This window comes from Phalacrocorax carbo, chromosome 7 (assembly GCF_963921805.1).
Source record: "Phalacrocorax carbo chromosome 7, bPhaCar2.1, whole genome shotgun sequence".
NCBI classification, from domain to species: Eukaryota; Metazoa; Chordata; class Aves; order Suliformes; family Phalacrocoracidae; genus Phalacrocorax; species Phalacrocorax carbo.
In genome coordinates this window covers 52401236-52421854 of record NC_087519.1, presented here as the reverse complement: position 1 = coordinate 52421854, position 20619 = coordinate 52401236, and the positions used below count along the sequence as shown (strand labels likewise).

General features: G+C 43.1%; 1 protein-coding gene across 10 annotated transcripts in view; it reads right to left on the bottom strand.

Moving 5' to 3' along the window:
* The window catches only part of NAALADL2 (N-acetylated alpha-linked acidic dipeptidase like 2), a 502547-nt gene that overhangs the window by 248999 nt on the left and 232929 nt on the right, over positions 1-20619 (bottom strand). The gene's annotated exons all lie outside the window — the stretch shown is intronic.

Sequence of the window (20619 nt, the reverse complement as noted above, 5' to 3'; positions counted from 1 at the left end):
CACTTGCCAACTTCAGGATGCAGGCCAAACTTGCATTCAAGGCAGATGGTGGGAGGTGTTGAAAAATGACTGCTTCTCCCACTCTGCCATTCTACAGTTTATTGGAAAACAAGCAATTCATTGTTCCTCTACGCTAAACATTGCGAAGTCATAAACTGGCCATAGGTGAGCTCTCCAAACCTTTCTAAGAGATCTGGATGTCAGCTACGCTGACATCTAGCCATCACCCGAATCTTCCAAATGCTTCAGAACATCAGAACGCCAATACAAGCTCCAGCAAGGGTCCATGAAATGATTGCCCAGAAGAGGGTAAAAGCAGGGCAAGCACACACAAAATCCCTCAACTACACCTCTAGTCTATTTTAAGCTTAGAAGATTTTTGAAAGAAATCTATAGCTCGGAATAGCTGCGACTTCTCAGAGAGCATTCACCTTACTCTTTCTTCAGCAATAATGTGCCATTCCAAACTGAAAAAGGCCATTTGAGTTCTATTTGTGTAATAAACAACAATTCTTCTACTTATGTAATCTGTTATTGTGGAAACAAACACCCGTGGTAAAACCCGGTGCCTCACCTCTTCTAGCAGCCAGACACAACAGAGCAGTATTCTGCAATAGCGATAAGGTAATAGTATGCTCTGCACCTTCCCTCACAAAAGCCCAGCACATTTTAAGGGTTTATTAACGGAAAACTACTGATTATTTCTTATTATTGATGGAGAAAGAAAATCGTTGAAACGTGCTCTTGAATGACATAAGTGCAGCAACCAAAGCAGCCGTGTGACTTCTGAGCTCACGCAATGAGTTAAACTCTGCCACAACACAGCGCGCGTGGCCAGATCCACCGACCCATCACCGACCGACATTTGCAGAAATCACCTCAATGAATCCAAGGCATCCAGCTCTTGAAAGGTAAAACACCTGCCCACAAGCAAGCCATCTTCAAACACATTATGTTCAAATAAAGAAGTTCAGTAGATGTTCACCACGTTGAAATTATGTGAGCCTATATCTGTTCTGAGTCCTTTTACTGGGATTTTCAGTAATTCCTGATATTGTAGGTCATCATTTCAGAAGCAACTCTGTATAAATTGCATCCCAGCACAAGGAAGGCTCTTGTTTCATTCTCCTGTACGTGGTCTTTCAAAGCAACGTCATGAACACACTCGGTATTTCATGAATCAGCAGCACCTGCCACTGCCCATCATAAAAATCCCTCAATCTAACGTCCAAAAAATGTGGCATATGTACACCAGCATCTGAGTCCAGAAATTGCTGGCCAAAGAGCTGAAGAGTTTAGTTAATTCAGATCCTTTGCGAGTCAGCCAAAAAGACTTTGAACATATGCAAAATATGCTATCTGGGCTGTAAATTTGATAGAAGCTCTTTTGAATACATCAGGTTGTAAAAAATAAAGATCATCTTAATATAATTTTTATTTGCAAGATGGATACCGGATGGCAAATTCTCAACATTAGCGCGGTACTTTATGAATGAATTGGCTTATCAACAGTGCACAAAAGCACAGTAAAACGCATTGGCCAAACTGCAGGTTGTTTAAACATGTTAATTTGCAATGGTCTACGAGCATGTGTAATCAGCTGAAGTTCTGCTGTCGTGCAATAACTTGTTAAATTACTGCTTTCTGATCATTTACAATCACGAAGGCAAAATCTGAAAGGCAGTTGACTTTGATATTAAACCAGATGCCCAAGAAATGAAAACCACAAAACTGCGGTAGTTTTTGAAAATGTTTAGCATAAGCAAATCACTCAAGGGCAGACAGGTAGGCAACGACAGAGCTAGGAACAGAAACCAGATTGCCTGGTTCACACTCGTGGGTTTCAGTTATCAAAGTATCTTTCACTTTATTTAAAATCATCCTTAATCTTTTTTGCTTTTTTTAAAGCACTCACTTTTCTGTGACATACACCTTGCTTAATTATCCAGCGTAGAGACGGATGAGAGTGTCATTTAGCATTTCCCCCCCATCATTCTGAAGACACATTAAAAAAAGGATGGTGATTAGCCGTTTTCAGAATCGCTAATGAGGCACAGAAACCTTGATATGAAGAACGACAGCTCCAGACCCTCAAATGGGCTATTTTTAAAAATCCCAAAGCCTGTTAATTCCAACTGCCAGAGGAGAGAAAGGGGAGATACTTTTTCCATTGCATGCTTCAGCACAAAAGAAGTCCTTGTCACGACTCACTGTTCCTTTTGTTTACAAGAGGGCTTAGGTGAAAGGCTCTCCTTTTAGGAAAGCGAGCATATCTTGCCTCTTCCTAACCCTGAGCTCTTGGTCTTCATATGCTTACCACAGAATGGACTGATCTACTCCTTCCTACTTCTTTTTAATACAGTAAACTGTTTCCACCGGATGAAGTGACTGTAAAAGTTCTCTCAAAATAGATTCAGAATGGAGATATCTACACGAGAAACCTATTTTTCTTCATTAAACAATCTCTGTTTAGCAAAACAACCTCTGAAAATGACGCCGTTTTCTTTCAGCATCGGCAAGACCACCACCGACGTTTTTTTCTCATTAATTTCTACAGTTGCTAAGTTTCAGTCACAAAAGACAGCTCTTCCTCTATGATACGCAGGACTGCGTGTATGCATAACATGACAGTCTCTATCGTTGTGCAATTCCATCTTAAGCATCTTAAATGAACTTGGACTATGCCCAAAGATATCACAGCCCTCTCTACGACTTACCCTAAGCCTTTATTTTGGACATACAAGGACGTCTCAGCCTCTGTTTTAAATACAGCCAAGGGAATATAATTTTCTTCAAGGTTTATAGGTCTAGTTATTTAACAAAGGGATTTACTATTGTCTCCTAATGCAGGAAAAGACCCCGGTCCCAAGCTGCAAACCACCGTGCCCCGCGTTTTCCAACAGGTTACGATGCCGAGGGCGACGCACGCTGCAGCTGAAGGAGGACAGCAGAAAGACAATCCCCCACCTTGAAACTGTCTGCGTATAACCCCACATTCACGGGCAGAGCACTGACCCAGCACAACTTCACAGTGATATAATCTTCTTTTCTTCCCAGACCACAGGGAATATGTCAGTGTCTCAATAAAATGTGACCAGCTGCATAATCAAGTCCAAGTGGTACCTTTTACTGTCGGAGACAATTACGTTTACTTACAGCAAGAGACCATTTCTGTATGTATGTGAACAGCAGCAGATGTTTCACTAACACTTTTCTATACAGAAAACCTATTGATCAAATAAAAAACTTGAAATCTTGCTTTTTATATATCAAATCTGCTGATCAAAAAAAAAAACCAAACCCTCAACACTGCCCAACTGGCAGTATTTTATCCCTTTCAATTGCCAATCACTAGGTTACACTGTGAACTGAAAAGCAATTAGATTGAATGCCGAGTGTTATCCTGACAGCACTGGACATCTTTATTTGAACTGAATGATTTAACTTTTGAATAATATCCCAGTTCCCAAAGGACAATGAGGAATTAAGAGGGCATGCTAACCCAAAATCCTAGAAAAACTTAGCAATGCTTAGAAAAGCTACCTATTATTTGAAGATTTAGGATTATTTGGAATTAGATAAATCCCCAAATAAATGTTTAGTTTTTAAAATTAAAAAGAAGGTAAATCCTTCATTTTATCTCATGAATCTCAAAAAGTTAACTATCTACAGGAAAGCCTGAGATAGCCACAAGACGATGCCACGTAACCAGTCTCATTTTCTTATCCGTATGTTAGCCCACGAGCGCAATTCTAATGGAACTGGACAGATTTCCAGTTGATACGTCAGCTTAGATGTTTCACGAAAATATTCAAAATTTCAGTCAGGTATATTAGTTAAAATGAAAACTGCAGGGAAAAAAAAACACGGGAGAAAGGATCCAATACCATTTCTACACATTTATTCACGTTATCGTGGCTGTCGTATCGCATGGTTCAGGTTCAGTTCAGGTAATTTCCATCTCACCAGCTCAACCACATTTCAGCTGCATTTGTTTTTATCTGAAAATATGGAGATCTTTGAACTGACCCTTCCGTTCTAATATACGGCTGAGGACATCGACACTGATAACCAAAACAGTGTCGCCAAGTTATTTATGCCGTACCACAAATCAAATTGCTTGTGGATGCACAAAAAGCTCTCCCCAAAGGAGAGAACAGAACATCTTACAAAGAGAGGCTTGGGAAGAGACCACAGGAGATCATTTCGTTCAAGGCAGGCTCAGCTCACCCGCCTGCCCCTCCAGGCAGATCTTTTCCTGCCCTGTTCCAAATGTAGGAACTCCTTGTCCATCCTAAGTAATCACCCTATGTACCGCTGGTTTGAGTGTGTTTTGTTTTCTCCTTTCCACCACTGATGTTGAGAACAGACTACTCTTTCTCTTTGCAACAGGCTTGGTTTTTTAAAACATACTTAAGGATTGCTCTTATCGCCTTCCCTCATCTGATCTTGTCTTAAGCAAAATGTCTTCAGTCTTTTTCATCCATTTCCTCAGAGCTCCTGCTCCTGAAATCTTTGACTGGCCTCCTTTATCTCTCCTGGCCTTCCTCCAGCATGGCCCCACTCCTCCTGAAACTGAGCTCCAACAAACGGACACTGTGAATATGCCACTTGCACTGAAAAGGAATGATTAGTATCCAATTATCCTTTGCCTCCATAAAAGTCTATTACACCTCTGCTGTCCTTTACTCTGATTTCACCTCCGTACCTCTCCAGCAAGTTCACCGAGTCCTTTAGCTCTGTTAACCTCAACGAGCCATCTCCATTTCATCACTCCATTGCTGCAAGAAGGAATGGGTCCTAACGCAACTCTATGTACTGAACAAAATAGGTCAGATTTTCAAAGTGCTGAGAATCCAGCGCTAAGAATGAAAAACCCCCAAGCAGCTACCACAAAAATAACTAAGCCTTAAGTGCAAGACTTCCAGAGTTGTGCAGCCTGCCTCGCACCGGAGTTCACCGCACACCACTGTGTGCAGACACCAACCTGGGCAGAGCTGTGCCTTTGCATCCAAGCGAGGCCTCCCACAACATCAACTGGGCTCTGACTCAAAAAAAAAAAAAAAAGAAAAAATTAACTTTTTTAAGTAGGCAAAACTCAAAGTATTTGCTTGCCCACATCTAAAATCTCAAGTCTGGAGCTGCTTTGAGATTTGCCTTCCAAAGCCATCACTCTGTTTGCAAGGAGAGTCCTGTAAGTTTGTCTTAGCAAATTTGCAGCATCTCTTTCTCTTGCAACCAGCTGCACAGCCCACTTCAGCTCCATTCAGAAAAAGTCCTTTCTCTCATTTCCGAGGCCGATCTACCCACTTCATCTCCCCTCGGCAGTCTCTGTGCCGCAAAATCCAAACCAGTTGCTCTGTAGAGTGCCCGCATCTCCAGCAAAGTGTATCCTCGGGGGCACATCACGACACCTGGGCGTGCAGGGCAGAACACAGGCATCGCAGTGCAGAGCCTTTAGAGAAGTCATGGGGAAGGGACCTCGCCCGCTCCTCCTCCACCTCCTTTCAACTTTCTGGTACATAACGTTCTCTCCTTTCACTTTGCAAGCCCAAAAGTGGAACTCGCTCCCCAAAACCATCAATTCACCCATATTTTCTTGCCTGTTCTAGAATTCCCTCGGACCCATGGCCCTTCTTTATCTGACAATAAAATAAACCACGCAAAGTGCCCCAGGAACAGCGGGTGGTGGTTTCACGGAGTAATACTTAAACAGTGTAATTCATTTTCAGCATCTCTTACGAGCAAACTAAGATTTCAAAGCCCATTTTTAAGCGAATCAAACACAAATAAAAGACACAACCAACAGCAATATGCAGATGTTCAGGAATTGGAATCCAGGCTGAAAAATGCCCCCTAGTATTCAACCTACTTTAATGTGCAATCACCTGAATTGCTTACTGCAAGTACAAATGGGCTATTGTAGTACTGCCATGTTTCAACCCGAAGGCCAGAGGGGGGTGGCTGTTGCTAGGCAGTAAAGAGGAAAGAGCTCTATTCCAAAGCCGCAGCATCAATTAAATCTTTGAGGAAAAAAAGAAAAACAAAACAAAAAACCAAACAACAACTAAAAGCAGAATCATTACATATCAATGCTAAATTTCGGTACATTTTCTCCTCTCTCTCCCTGCAAAGAGCTTATGATTCTGAGTCCGAGTTTGCTTTTAATGTGCTGTTAAGGAAGCTACAGACAGACACGAGGACACAAACCAGGGCGCAGAAATACAGCAGCGGTGCAGGTTTTCACTGGGTACGCGCATAATGAACATGGTCATGTATTTACACTGCACAAAATAAAAATATTGGCATGGTCACCCTGCCCTGCTTCCTTGTATCTACTACAAAGACAAAGTAATCTATTAAACTACCTACTAGCTGGAGGAATTCTGGGAGGCAAATGGTCTATTTTTTATTAACGCGACACGAATGCCTGTATTCTGGGTAACAAACTACCGACATTGATTACGCAGGCACAACATTTCATCTCAAGTTTCTTAAAAATCTGTGACATTAACACATATGGCACATTCACTGACACATAAAGAGGATAAATACCAGAATGGAAAAACTAATGAGGGGTTGCAGGTCTAGATATTCTTAATTACGCTGAACCATACAGAGCTGCTTTGGATTTTTTAAGGGAGGAGGTGGGGGAGTAAAACCACAGCTTTAGCAGTGTACTTTGTCAAAAAAATGTATAAACAGACAAAAAAGTAAACCCTGACAATTATAACTATACCTGAAGCAATAACCACTAAAACACAGGTATCTGTAAAGTCTGTGGTTTTGAGAAAATAAAGATAAACCAAATTGAGTTTTACTGGAAACCTGCAGAAAACAAAATCTACTTTAGTTAGTAAATATGGGAAAGCAGTAACGGTTCCGCTGCAATCTAATGTGTTTCGTGCCCATTCGTCACCTTCCTCCTCCGCCCACCCCCAAACGGATCAGCTTCACGGCCCATATCGCGGTGCGTTCACCGACGCTTTCGCTGCAGACAGAATTCTGCCACGGAGGGAGAAGCACACGACAGCGAGAGACTCAACAATTCACCTGCGGTTGTCCCTCAGAGCAACACGTCGTCACGGCACGTTACAGATTTTGCCCGCATCTATTTTAATAAACATTTACATTTTCAAGTGCAAATCCATACGTAGACATTATTTTAAAGCAGTTGTTCTGCTTAACATGAAATTGTAACACCAGCCCCCCCGCCCCAGCACAAACTGCGAGCTCTCCCCCAGCCCCAATTCAAACTATATCCAAGAAAGCTCATTTTAAACAAAAATATGTACACCTAAATTTAGATCAACTCCTTCAATTTCTTCCAGGGTAGAGGCAAAGACATCTAGGATAGCATTTACCGACTTCTGAATTTCGTTAGAATACTCAACCAAGTTGCCCTTAATAAAAACTTCACGTTAAGAATAAGCAAAAATTATTACGAGATCTGAGCGATTTTGGGCGTGTTAGAAGGCAAAAAGGAGCAGGAAAGTACATCACTGTAAGCCTTACTACTGAAGAAAATAATGAGTTGGAAACGCACGCAATATTGAGTGAAACAAACTGTGGGTTTTATTCAATCTGATCACCAATTAAAATAAATATCACATGTGGTTAAGCTTAGAAATTCACTTTATCTGAAATCATTGTAACACCGAACACAAGGGAAGATGCTAAGCATGTTTTCAGTGAAGTTAATAGTTTTGTCAACAAAATACAATATTAGCTGTGATATTTATGTAAGCAATATCTTCCAAAGTACCGAGAGGATTTAGGAAAGCAAAAAGACTTAAGCCTCTATTTTGAATTGCATGTGGCAGCATCTTCTCTGGATCCTGTTTCAAATAGCACATTTCCCTAGCTAAGGGCAGAAACGCTGTACACACACAGAGTCCTGGTTTACACAGAGAGCGCACAAAAAGGCTACAGTCACCCGAATATCCGCCGCTCGCTGTGAATTAAGATCAAGTCCTTAAAAATGGTTATTTTAAAGAGAAAACTCTTTATCTCTGTGAACTCTGTACTGTCAAAACTGTTAAATCCCGCCTATACCTCCTCCTCTTCCTGAAGTTTTGTGGTTTGTTTTGGTTTTGGATCGCGTTGGGGGAGGTCACAAACCTTTTTGTACAATTCTTTGGAGTCCTCCTACCGCCTCTCCTCACCATCCTCCTACAAACTGCCCTCTGGTAACCTCAGTCTTCGATGGCCTCACATCTGCTCTCTTCCTTTACCGTATTGCACCCCCGCAACGTCCCTTGCCAACTCCAGCCCGCTATTCCACCATAACGTGTTACCCTACATGCGAAGCTGACAGGATCAGCAAACAAACGATATCACGTATTTGAGCCTTGGGACTGAATAAATGTCCCACGAGGCAAATACACCCTGAGTGGAGAAGGGAAGAGCTCACCTTGATGGGGAGCTGGCCCACGTACGCCCCCGCAGCCCTTCGTCCTGCGCATCACGAGAGAAAGGGGAAATACTACGCAAGCGCGGGCTTATAGAAAGGATTTACTCACAATATGCAGATGGTAAGTGGGGAGAGGCGTAGCCTAAGCTGCTGGGAAGTGCTTTGCCACCTTGTACTCAGGTTTTAAAATTTCAGATAAAAGCGCTGTCACCGGAGATGACCTGGCAGTCCGTGCCCACAAGTTTGCTCTCTAGGCTAGCAAAAGGCACAAAGTCTTATAAAAATGGTTGAAATCTTTTTCCACCTTGATAATTAGGGTCTAAATTTTATTTGACAATATTACTCATAAGCTTCATGACTGATAACATCACCTCTCTTTTGGAGGAACAGAAGAGCACCTTATTTAGGAGCATTTTTGTTTTTTGGGGTGGGTTTTTTGAGGTTTTGGTTTTTATTTTGGGGAAGGGGTGTGTGTGTGTGTGGAATCATTACAAGAAGATTTTGTCTCTTATCCAGAGGCAGTTGTGAATGTGTACAGAGTTGAGGACTAGGAAATGAGAACAATCTTGCTCTGCATTACCTTATCTTCTGTTCACCTTGGCCACTATATTAGGATATGCGGTCTAATGACACATTTTTATGAAGACAACAATAGCTTTATAGCTTACTGTATACTACGTTGCTAGGATGCATTTCTTAAATCATCAACAAAATTACCCTCTATAGATATATATTTAGCATACCTATCAGCAATTGGAAAAACTGAATTAATCAAATTATCCATGGCCAAGATTTCTTTTTTGGTTAACATGAAAATCCCAGATCCACATTTAAATGTATAAATATAAAATATGGAATTAAAAATGATGAGCGTTGAAATTAGGTCACATACATAGGAGTTCTATTAAAGAGTTAAGTAGCTGGTTTAGAAGCCTAGTTCCTCCTGGGCTACAAAATCTTCCCATGGAAGACTGTCAAGCGGGCAACTTGATGTGTTTCCAAGGACAAGATGTGTCGTACCTTTCGGTACCCGAATGGTTTATCCTCTTCCACCCGCCCACGCCTCGGCCCTAAATGCCAAGACCAAACGCTCTGCCTTCAGACACGCTGGTACCTCATCAGTACTGGGAATTCACCCAACAAACTCATGCATCGCTCCACTAAAGGGACTATTGTCCCAAGCACTCCCTGCCCCTTTGCCTCCCTCTGAAAATTACTGTTTTTTCAGCTCTGTTGATGGAACAATGAACCCGCGTCAGTCAGAAGAGGCTGGGGATATTTACATATTTTAAACACTATGTATTTGTTAATCCAGCTCATCAAGACTAACTATAATCTTTTAACCAGCCACCATCCAACCCAAGTCCACTTCCAGCATCTCTCTAGCAGCAACAGTAGGCACTGGCTCTCCTGTTTCCTGAAATGAAATCACCACATCAAAATCTTCCAGCTGAACAGGGCTGACCTTTTTAAAGGTGTGCTATTAATAAGATAAAATAAACCACAGGACTCTGGCAACCAGGTTAAAAACTCAGTCAGCAGCCAGGAGATGACATGAAATGAGACCGAGTGGTCTCTACCTAATGAAGTAGGCTCTCTCCTACAACCCAAGCAGCTTTCAATAACCAACACCTGCTTTTATAATACAAAGATACATCTGCATCGGTGACTGAACAGGAAAAAGTGCCGTTAAAGCCATCCAAAGGCACATTGTTTCTATCCGTTCGTATTTCCAGAACAGAGAGGCATGAAATAATGATTGTTAACATACCAGTTTTCACTTGCTCCCAAAATTAAGGATAAACTCCAAACCAGATTAACTGTAAGAGGAAAATACCTACTTTTCTTCCTATGAAAGTGCAGGTTTCTTACACTAACAATTAATTTTCAAGCAAATTTTCAAGCAAATTTTCAAGCAAATTTTCAAGCAAATTTTCAAGCAAATTTTCAAGCAAATTTTCAAGCAAATTTTCAAGCAAATTTTCAAGCAAATTTTCAAGCAAATTTTCAAGCAAATTTTCAAGCAAATTTTCAAGCAAATTTTCAAGCAAATTTTCAAGCAAATTTTCAAGCAAATTTTCACAATTGCATTTTCTTTCTTCAAAAGTCAGATGTATAGAACATATATAAACCCATAGGCATAACTGGTAAGCCATGCGCTCTCGTGTGTCAGAGTACGCATGCACACGCGTGTGCGTGCGGCACAAACTGCCGGGATGGGAGACGCCCGACAGCTGCTTAATCTGCAGCTGTTATTTTCCAGTTGAAGGCTGACTGCAGAAGCACCAGAAGATTTCAGCGCAAGTCCTGACGACAGCGAGCAAACAAGACGTTTTGGAACACAACCTGCTTTCTCTACCCTCGGATACGTCTAGCTGCAGTTCAACTTGTCTCCTGCCAGATGAAGCATGAACCCCAGGAGACACAGCTACAACGGGCTGCTCCTTCCACCGGGGAGAAAGCCCCACAACAGCTTTCAGCTGCTGCTAGCTCCCATTTTAAAGAGGGGGGGAAAAAAACACACATTAGGCTGTCCTGCTGGGTAAACATATTCGCCTGTTTCTCTGGCTTTCTTTGTAAAATGCCCCTTTAACGCTGCAGGGTCACAGCTGCCAAAAACATAAGATTGAAAGGGAGAAAAATTGGCATTTTGTTACCAACTAAAAAGCGTAAGTAAGCAAAAGCAACACCTGCTTTTGCCATTTGCAAAGATTATTCTTCCTTGAGTATTTAGTTTTTAACACACCGAAGAGCTGTATTTTCCAAGACACCGAGAAACTACCGAGCCTACTGATGGTATCTGAGTTTATGGCTCCTTAGTATCTTTTGGAAATAAGATGATTACAGGAGCAATTTCAGAGCCACACCAAAAAAACTCCACTATCCAACAAGGCCAAAAGTCTAAGGTAGGCTCCAAAGATAAAAGGATGACAGGCTCACCGCACATGCACTGCACTCTGTTTGGGTTCAGTACAGAGCAAACCTGTGCCCCTGCATTTAAGCCCATAAAGTTAGGGTACCCCACAAAGGATGAAGTTTAAATTAATCAAAGCCTTTCGCCGTGCAATCTTCACATTCATCAGTTCCACAACGTGACAGACACACTCGCGTTACAAAATCCTATCAAATGCCAGCCCTTATGGAAAGCGTTATTTGCAGCAAGCTTCAAAAATCTTCTAGTGCTGAAAACCAGCAGTAATTCCCCCTTGCACTCCTCCCAGGAAGTGCTGGATTCCAACAGAGACCTGCTTCTACCAGAAAATACGTTTGTGAACTGCTATTGTACAAAACCCTTTCGAGCAACCAAAGCAGCGTTTTGCCACCCTCCAAAAAGAGGTGGACCAGTGACATACAAAATACTTTCTTCCAGTAGCCTCCCTCGGTAGGTAACTAGCAAAGCCTTTATATGTCTTCCCTATATAATGCAAACATTAAAATGATACAGCCCAAACGCTACAAGTCACTTACATAAAAAGCTTTAAAAAGCCTGAAGTAGACAGGCAGATAAACATAATCTGATTACCCACCTCCAAGCAAGTATTTCCAATTATTACTGCTCGGATTATCAAATAATTCCTGCTAAGCGTAGCACTAGAAACATTATTAAAATTAATGGTGGCAGTTGTCAGCTGATGAATGCAGAGTAAGCACGGCATCATACATATGACCATAAGGAGATAACATGTAATGGGTTGTCTTTGAGAGTGGGAGACTCAACAACGCATGAATTTTAATGTCATTTTTTTCAGTCTCTTAACGCAGGCACGCTCCGGAAGAAGTGGTCACTGAACAATTATGAAGAGTTTCGAGCTTCTTGACTGTATTAACGCTGCCATTACTCACAATACCCAGAATACGTTTGGCACATCCCCCCAAAAAGGTCCCGTCAGTGCTTCACACACACAAAATCCAGCTTAAAGCAATTTCTTAAACACAAGCTGGAGCGGAGGAGCAGAAGCGCAAGGCACAACAAGCTGCCGAGATACCGCTGTCTATTAACAGCTCTCATTTTAGGCACATCAGTGTAATGTGCTAAACTATCGGCAAGATTTTTACAGAATGAAATTGCTATTACCGAGGCAAGCAAATATTACTTGAAATGTCATGCTTGGTTCACAGTGGAGCCTTTCCCCCCAGCTTTATTGTCAAATTCCTACAGCAACAAATAAAAAGTTTCTAGCCGTGCAAATTGATTTTGCATTTATCTCAAGTCTTCGCTCCTGGAATACTGTGGTGTCGTCAGATTTTCAGCTGTTATTAAAAAAAATATTTCAGCTCTTAGGATTACAAAGGAGAATGTGACAGAAATGACCCGAGAACACTCAGCAGCCAGATAACAAATTTAAAAAGTATTCCTATTTTAGCGTAATTACTTTCATTGCTTGAGCAAGTAACAATAGAGAGAAGATGAGTCATTTTGCCACGTGCTGTTGGCAGTTCTCCTCTACGTGATATTCTGCTTTATGTCATATTAAAAAAAACCAAGGGAGTGGGACGGTGCGGTCTCACACGTCTCTGATCCGATGCTTCGCAAGCTGTGGCGGCGTGACCCGACCTCCCGGGCAGAAACGTCGCTTGCTGCTGCCCGGCTCTGCTGCCTTCGGGGCCCCTTCTCCTGGGGGAGCGTGGCAGCAGCTCAGAGCCTTCAGCAAGCACAGACCCACTAGAAGATATTCAATACCTACGGGGTTTTGGCCGCTGCCAGGAATGGCTGCACTCCTCTAGCCCAGCCATGAGACCCCAGTTAAAATAAATAGTAGTAGTGTGTGGAAAAGAAACACCCTCCACCTCATGCTCGCTGGATGGCTGCTGCATGCCTCGCCATAGCATCTGCGTTTCTGGAAAGAGACGGAGAAAACCGAAGGGTTCTGGAGTATTGCAAACCCCGAGCCAAACCCCACTTCGATTTACGCTGATGAGAGGAAAAGGACGTCCTAAAATATGCTTAAGCCCCATTCGCTTGCTAGAATATAAACTATTCCCAAAAAACAAGCAGCATATTCTGGAAGAAATCTCAGGCCAACAATTTCACTTCTGCCTGCAGAGATATTACCTTGTTAAACCAACAGTCAGTGAAAGGCTTTTACTTCTTCCTGTAAACACAGCCCTAACCCTTCCCTTTTCCGCTGTAATCCCGCCACCAGACAGAGGGCACATCGCGTGCCGCTCGCAGGGGAAAGGACAAGGAAAGCCACAACCCCACGTACGGATTTCAACTCATTCCCAGCAAATAAATATAGTTTAAAGTCTGCGCTTAAACTGACAGGAGCACTTGGCATAGCAGCGTAAGGGAACAGCGAGCGGTCCCTCACACACCATTACTGGTGAAAGAGACATACAGTAATGGTTTTAAGAGGAATAAAGTCATTCATTTGAAACTGTGCTGAGAATATAACAGTAATTTATGCAGTTACCGGTTACATTCTTTAGATTATAAGATGATATCCAGCTGATGCAAGATTTATTCTCTTAAACATAATTTTCTTCCAGAAACAGAAACCCAAGGAAGGTATACTTTTGTTGCAAGCGTTGTATAGGTTGTGAATAAATTTACTATAGAAAGAAAGGGAAACTAGTTTAACTCTTCAACCATCTGCTAGCGTGACCCTGCTAATTCAAGACTCAGTCAGGCAATTTTGATGATAGCAGAAATTACATCAACTTCAGCAGGAATTCTGAAAATGAGCTGAACAGGGGGGTGAGAAAACTCCTGTTTATGTCTGGAAAACTCCCCTATTCCTTATTCTCCCAGCCCTTCAGCGCTGAATGCGGATGTTTTCTTCTCCTGTTGCTTCTGACAGATTAAGCAATTCCAGAGTTGTCCATAATTAATTTTGGCATGAAGGTAACTACCCTTGCACAATCTGGAAGACAAATGAAATGTCAGAGAAAGGCACCCCAGAGTAATTTGTTTCTTGCCTTATCTACAAGAAACAGGTGTAATATTTTAACAGGTATGATAGGACAGCACAGGAGGGTGGCTCACCACTAGTCACTTAATAAATACAAACATAAGAGAAATATTTTAAGTACTAAGTAAAGGATAGGGAGAAAAATAGAAATCTATTAGCAAAACAACACAATCCGATTCCCAACCCCTCCCTCGAAGCCTCCACACAACACTTAGGTGAGCGTCACACATCGGAGCCGTTTGGTAGGGTCAGGATCTGCACGGAAGCGGCCAAGAAAATCCTCCCGATGCCAGAGCAGGAGATGAACAGCCCGGGACCTGCGAGGCATCCTCACTCAAATTGTAAATAAACAAACTCAAATAGGTACCTGGAGCGCAGGTGTCCTGTATATCGCTGTCCCATATAGCCCTGCCTCAGAGCTCAAACTATCAAACCGGCTCCAGGGCTGGTGTTACCGTCTGAAGCGAGCCAGGATGCGACACGTATATGACGACAGCGATGGGTTTGTTTCTCTAACCATCATGATACGACGGTGCCTGCTAAGGATACGATCGGCAGCTTCACATATTCTGCTTGGGTGTCTCTAGCCCAAGGCAAACCGACAGAGCCGCGGCAGAGACCCGACGCTCCAGGTCAAGCGGCAGAGCAGGAGGGCTGCCCGGCAGAGAGAGGCGCGGTGTGATGTGCAATAGGGATGACCAAAAGGCCAAACCCTGGTCTCCCTTCCCCAGAGAGCAAGGTGGCAGGAGAACAAGCCGCCACCAAGAGGGACAAAGACCCGCAGGCTCCCAGGGTGTCATACAGGATTACCAGACATAGACTTGGCTGCGCTAGGTGGGACGTTACTTATTAACTCTAAAAGTACAACCCTGTCACCCCCAAGCCTGCCTGTCTTGTTTACCACACCTCTCCCCTATCATCTTAAGTCCTGCTATTCTCTCTCTCTTCTCAACTCAAGATTACTTTTAGTCGCCTTATCAGTCTCCTCCAGACTGATAGTTTCAAAAGCAGATATATCCTCGCCGCGTGTGTCTGACAGGTTTGGCCTCGCTTTTTATGACACCTGTGCTGACAGCACGTCGCAACTGCAGATACATAGAGCTGCACCTGAACCCACCGAAGGACTCTGCAGCCAGGAGAAGTTTTCTTCCTTTTATGTGAAGATTTCCCACCAGGTATTAGTTATCAGTCTAGCAAATCTTATACGGGCAGAAAACACTAGTGAGTCAGTCAGTACAGATCCAAGAGGTGGGCAGAAGTCTTCAGTTCAGTCAATAACTGAAATGGGAACATCAACTGAGTATTATTAACAAGATGTTACCCTTTTTTCATCTCCAAAGTGGGAGATTTTGAAAATTTCCATCAGCTTTCCCCCCAGCAGAAAAATAAGGGAAAACCATTATTTCCGCTCACCTCCAAAATCAGTTGGAAATCTGGGTCAATCACAAAGCTCTCACACATACAGTCCTTATGCCTGGACTCGGTGAAATGAGTGTCCTCCTGTCTGACACTATGGCAACATCCAGACTCAACTTCAAAACCCAGGAGACCAAAAAGGCGCTGAACAATCAGTGCCTACTCGGCTTTTAACTGTTGTGAGTTCCAGGGCTCCTCCACCCACATCCTGCCCCTACATCAAATATAACAAGCACATTTACATTCAGGACCACCTAAATTTCACAAAGTCTACCGCAAAAGTTCATAATTACTCCAGAGTAACCACAGGGTGATCTAAAAATTGAGAAAATCAGGATGTCACCAGAAAGTTATACAAAGCATGGCTGTGTTAGTTCAGTGCACAATGGCTTTCATTGCCCGCGAAGGTCACAAAACCACCAGCAGACAAAAGCCAACCAAGAAGCGGGGTGCGGGGGATCTACCAAAAACCTCTTGGTGACTCAAATTTCTTCCAGAGAAAAGCAAGACACATTACTTGGAATAAACAATTTCAGAAGATTTGGATAGAGGCTGTAATTTCCTAGGGCTGCCATTCTGGTACGTTCAATACCACCAATAAGAGATTGAAAGACAAAAAGAAAACAAAGCTTTAAGAGCGCTACAAACAAACAATTTATTAAAACTAATACCAGAAGCAAATAATAATCTTGTATACATACATAAAAAGGTCATGATTAAAACTGGAAGAGAGCGTGCAACAACCTGCCTAGGGTCTTATCAATACCATGTTAACATCAAACTTCTGTACACAATGACAGTGTATCAACTGATTTTTATGTGTTTTGTTGATAATTTTCTGAGTTATTCACCTGAACACAGCTCATCCATTAAACGCAGAGGGGTTTTTTTTAATTAATAAAATCAGTATTATTAAAGGCAGGAAGAGGAGAGAAAAGATTTCTGCTTTTCAGATTTCCTGATCACCAAAGGCCGTTTAGCAATTACATTATCATCTAGAAAATAAAATCAAATCCCTCCAAAATCCACACAAACCTGATGTATATTGACAAAAGTAAATACGCTTCAACAGTTTAAAAGAAAAATTCTTCACCATGTATAAAGAGTGTCTGTCAAAACAAGCAGTCTCCTGGACTTTGTGCGTGCGCGCAAATACTTGCAAAATCACATTTGCCCTAAATACAGATGCTGTTATACACCCAACATTGGCTATTTTTCGATAATAAGGTTTGTGCCTTTATGCCCATTGTGCCAACATCCACATTTTGATAAAATAAGCCGGTTTCGGACAGAATGAATAGGACTCGTAGCACTGATCTCCCTAGCAAGCACTAACTCAAAAGCAGGCAACGCTCCCTAGTGCTCCACTGCATGAGCAGAATATGCAATAAATAACCTCTCATCCTCCTTTTAAGTAATCTGTTTGAATTTAAGCTGTAGCCATATTTAAAAAGAATACAAAGACCTATTTGTCGTCTTTTAAAAAATCAGCAGTAACAAACTAATTGCTACAAATTTAAAAGGGAACAGCTACGTACCAGAGGATAGCATAGTACAGGTCAGTGGCAAAAAAAGTTTATTAAATAACATTCTTTATTAAATTATGATTCTACATTATCTGCAACTCAAACTTCATTTGTCAAAGTAGAGGGAGATGGCTACAACTAGCATCGTTAATAAAGCCCAAAATAACCGGGCTCTGGAAATAAATCCTTGCGAGAGGTCTCTGGGTTAGATCTTTAAAGAAACACCTCACCAGCATTCGGGTGCTCCGGGAGGCCCTCGCTGCTCCCCCCGCTGAAGCCGCTGGACGAGGGAGCCTCCGCCTGCAGCCCGACGCCGACGGCCCTGCACGGCCAACGCAGCAGCCAGCCTTCACGCCTTCGCCGCGGAGCAACCGGTCTTACTGGGTCCCTGTTTCGCCTTCTTCCCAGGTTTGCTGCGCAGGTTAAATACGCCTCGACTTTAGGGTGATGTAAAAATAATTCCTAACTGTCACAGCAGACGCAGCTCAATTCTGACTGCTTCCGAGAACACCCAGGCTGGCTTTGTCTCCAAAAGATTAGGCAAAAATAAAAAGGCTTGGTGATTAAAAAAAACAAGTGGATTGTACAAGTGGCAAAAGTTCCTTCTAACAGGAGGCCAAAAGTTGCCTCTGAAGGAAGCATCTCCAAGGCCACTTCAAGGCGCTGCTGGCCCAGGAGATGTCACAGCTGCCACCACAAGCCTCTCCACCCAACTAAACTCCTCTTTTACGCAGAATTATCACAAAAATGATGGATGAAATATTCTTCCCCTCCCCGTAAAAATATTGTGAAAAGAAGCTAGGCAGCATTTAGGAAGGAACGATGTGTTTAGATGGTTAGTGAAAATACACATTTGACTTAGAGAAAATAATTTTTTTTTTTGCAGAAGAGTCAGAAACACTTTACCTCAAGGCATAACACAACCATTAACTGAGCCATAATTATTGCCTGTGAATCCTTACAGTATGCTCTGATGCATTTGGCGCTGGCACGGAACAGGAGGCAGTAAACTAATTCAATTACATGCCTGATCTGTGAGGTTTATTGATCCTCGGAAGTGGGGCCAACTTGCACAGTCCAGGCTGCGAAAGTTAAGGAGATGCTGAAAATATCTACTGTTTATCTTCTTGCTTTTTGTTGCTGTTGGTTTTAATTAATTAACAGTATTATGGGTTGCTAAACTGGAGTCCACACTATTTGTGTTGTTGGGCATAGTTAAATTATGAATTTATGACTCTATTAATGAATTCATATATAGGAAAATATGAATTACAAAATATGTGTTTCAAATTTTATCATTAATTTTGTATTTTCTTCATTTCCATGTTAAAAAAGTACACTGTTTTATAAGTGTTTGACACTGACAGAATTACCTTGTATTTTATTTTAAGCTTTAAGGTTCTTCCCCAATCTTCGTCTGAAATCAGAACATTCATTAAGTGAGAAACAACTTAAAAATTGGCATCAGGAGAGCTTGCTCTGCTATCTCACTCTCAGAACCCACCTTCCATAATTGAGGTAGAAATTACAGGTATAATAAGCAGTAGTCTAAAGTTTCTCTTAGACATAATAGCACGAGTAATGCTTATCGGGCAGAATTTACCATGTTACCCAATATATTGCTGCTGTGGATAAAATGAAGTTCACGTTTTGTCAGATGGAATATTTTGCATCGTCAACGTGATACAAGCGTGAAGTGTTACAAGTATTAGTGGCAGGCAAAAATGTTGTTTGCACCTGGAACACTTCATTTTCCTTCACTTAGTCCTTACTTTTTCCACAGAAGACGGTTGCAATCAAGATGTTGGCTGTGCCGTGTTACAGCCACCGCAGCACTGCTGACAAGGGGGCTTTTCTCCCTATTTGAAGCAGTAGCATTTCAGTCCACCTTTACAGATTTTTTAGAGGATGTTGATTCCAGTTTAACGAGCATCAGAGAGCATCTGGCAATGACACCCCTGAGGTAGGCTAACTGATAGATAAACGAGCAGACCCACTGCAGCAAGGCTGGCAGAATTTAGGCTTTAAAACTACCTCTGAAGCACTCTCTGGCATACGTGAAAAAGTTTATAAAGAAGCAACTCCTACTTTATTTTGAAAAACGTTAGTAAGAAAGTGCAAGGGCAAGGTCCTGCCCCTGGGGAGGAACAACCCCCCGCACCAGCACAGGCTGGGGGGGACCTGCTGGAGAGCGGCTCTGCTGAGAGGCCCTGGGGGTGCTGGGGGGCAGCGAGGGGACCCTGAGCCAGCACCGGGCCCTTGGGGCCAAGGGGGCCAGCGGTGTCCTGGGGGGCATGGAAAGGAGTGTGGCCAGCAGGGCGAGGGAGGTTCTCCTCCCCCTCTGCTCTGCCCCACTGAGGCCACACCTGCAGGGCTGCGTCCAGTTCTGGGCCCCCCAGTTCAAGAAGGACTGGGAACTACTGGAGCAAGTTCAGCAGGGAGCTACGAAGGTGATCAGGGGCTGGAGCATCTCCCTTGTGAGGAAAGGCTGAGAGACCTGGGTCTGTTCAGCCTGGAGAAGGGAAGGCTGAGGGGGGATCTCATCAGTGCCTATAAATACCCGAAGGGTGGGTGTCAGGGGGATGGGGCCGGACTCTTTTCAGCGGTGCCCAACGCCAGGCCAAGGGGCCACGGGCACAAGCTGGAACACGGGAAGTTCCACTTAAGTATGGGAAAAAACCCCTTCCCCGTGCAGGTGCCAGAGCAGGGGCACAGGCTGCCCAGAGAGGCTGTGGGGTCCCTTCCCTGGAGACATTCACCCCCCGCCTGGACGCGGCCCTGTGCCCCTGCTCTGGGGGTGCCTGCTCACGCAGGGGTGGGACGGGGTGAGCTCCAGAGGGCCCTTCCAGCCCCCACCAGCCTGGGATTCTGTGATTCTACAACAACCACCTGCCCAGTTCTGGTTCTTTTCTAAATCAGATTCTCCCAGTTGCACAGCTCCTCACATGGATAAGCAGATGTCCAGCAGGAAAGTCAGCATCACAAGTAATGATACAATACAGTGACATGAAGTCTCAAGGTCATAAAGCATCTCTGCTAGTACTCCAAGGCTTTAATTTCTTGACTGCGATGAAGAAGCAAAGATCAAAACAACCCAAGAAGCAAACCGAAGAACGGCCTCACAGATCAGCTGCTTCAGACCCACCTACTCGGTGGTTTGTCCAGGGAAATGGGAATTACAGCCAAGAGCTGCCCAGCAAAGAGAGCCTGAGCAGTTCTCTAGTGGGGTGGCTCCTGCATTCCTCTGTTCTTACACTTCCTCCATCGCAGAAAGAACATCTCAAACACAAAGTCAGGAATTAAGACCAGATTTAAGAAGAAAGCAAAAAAGAAGCAGGGAGATATATGTCTG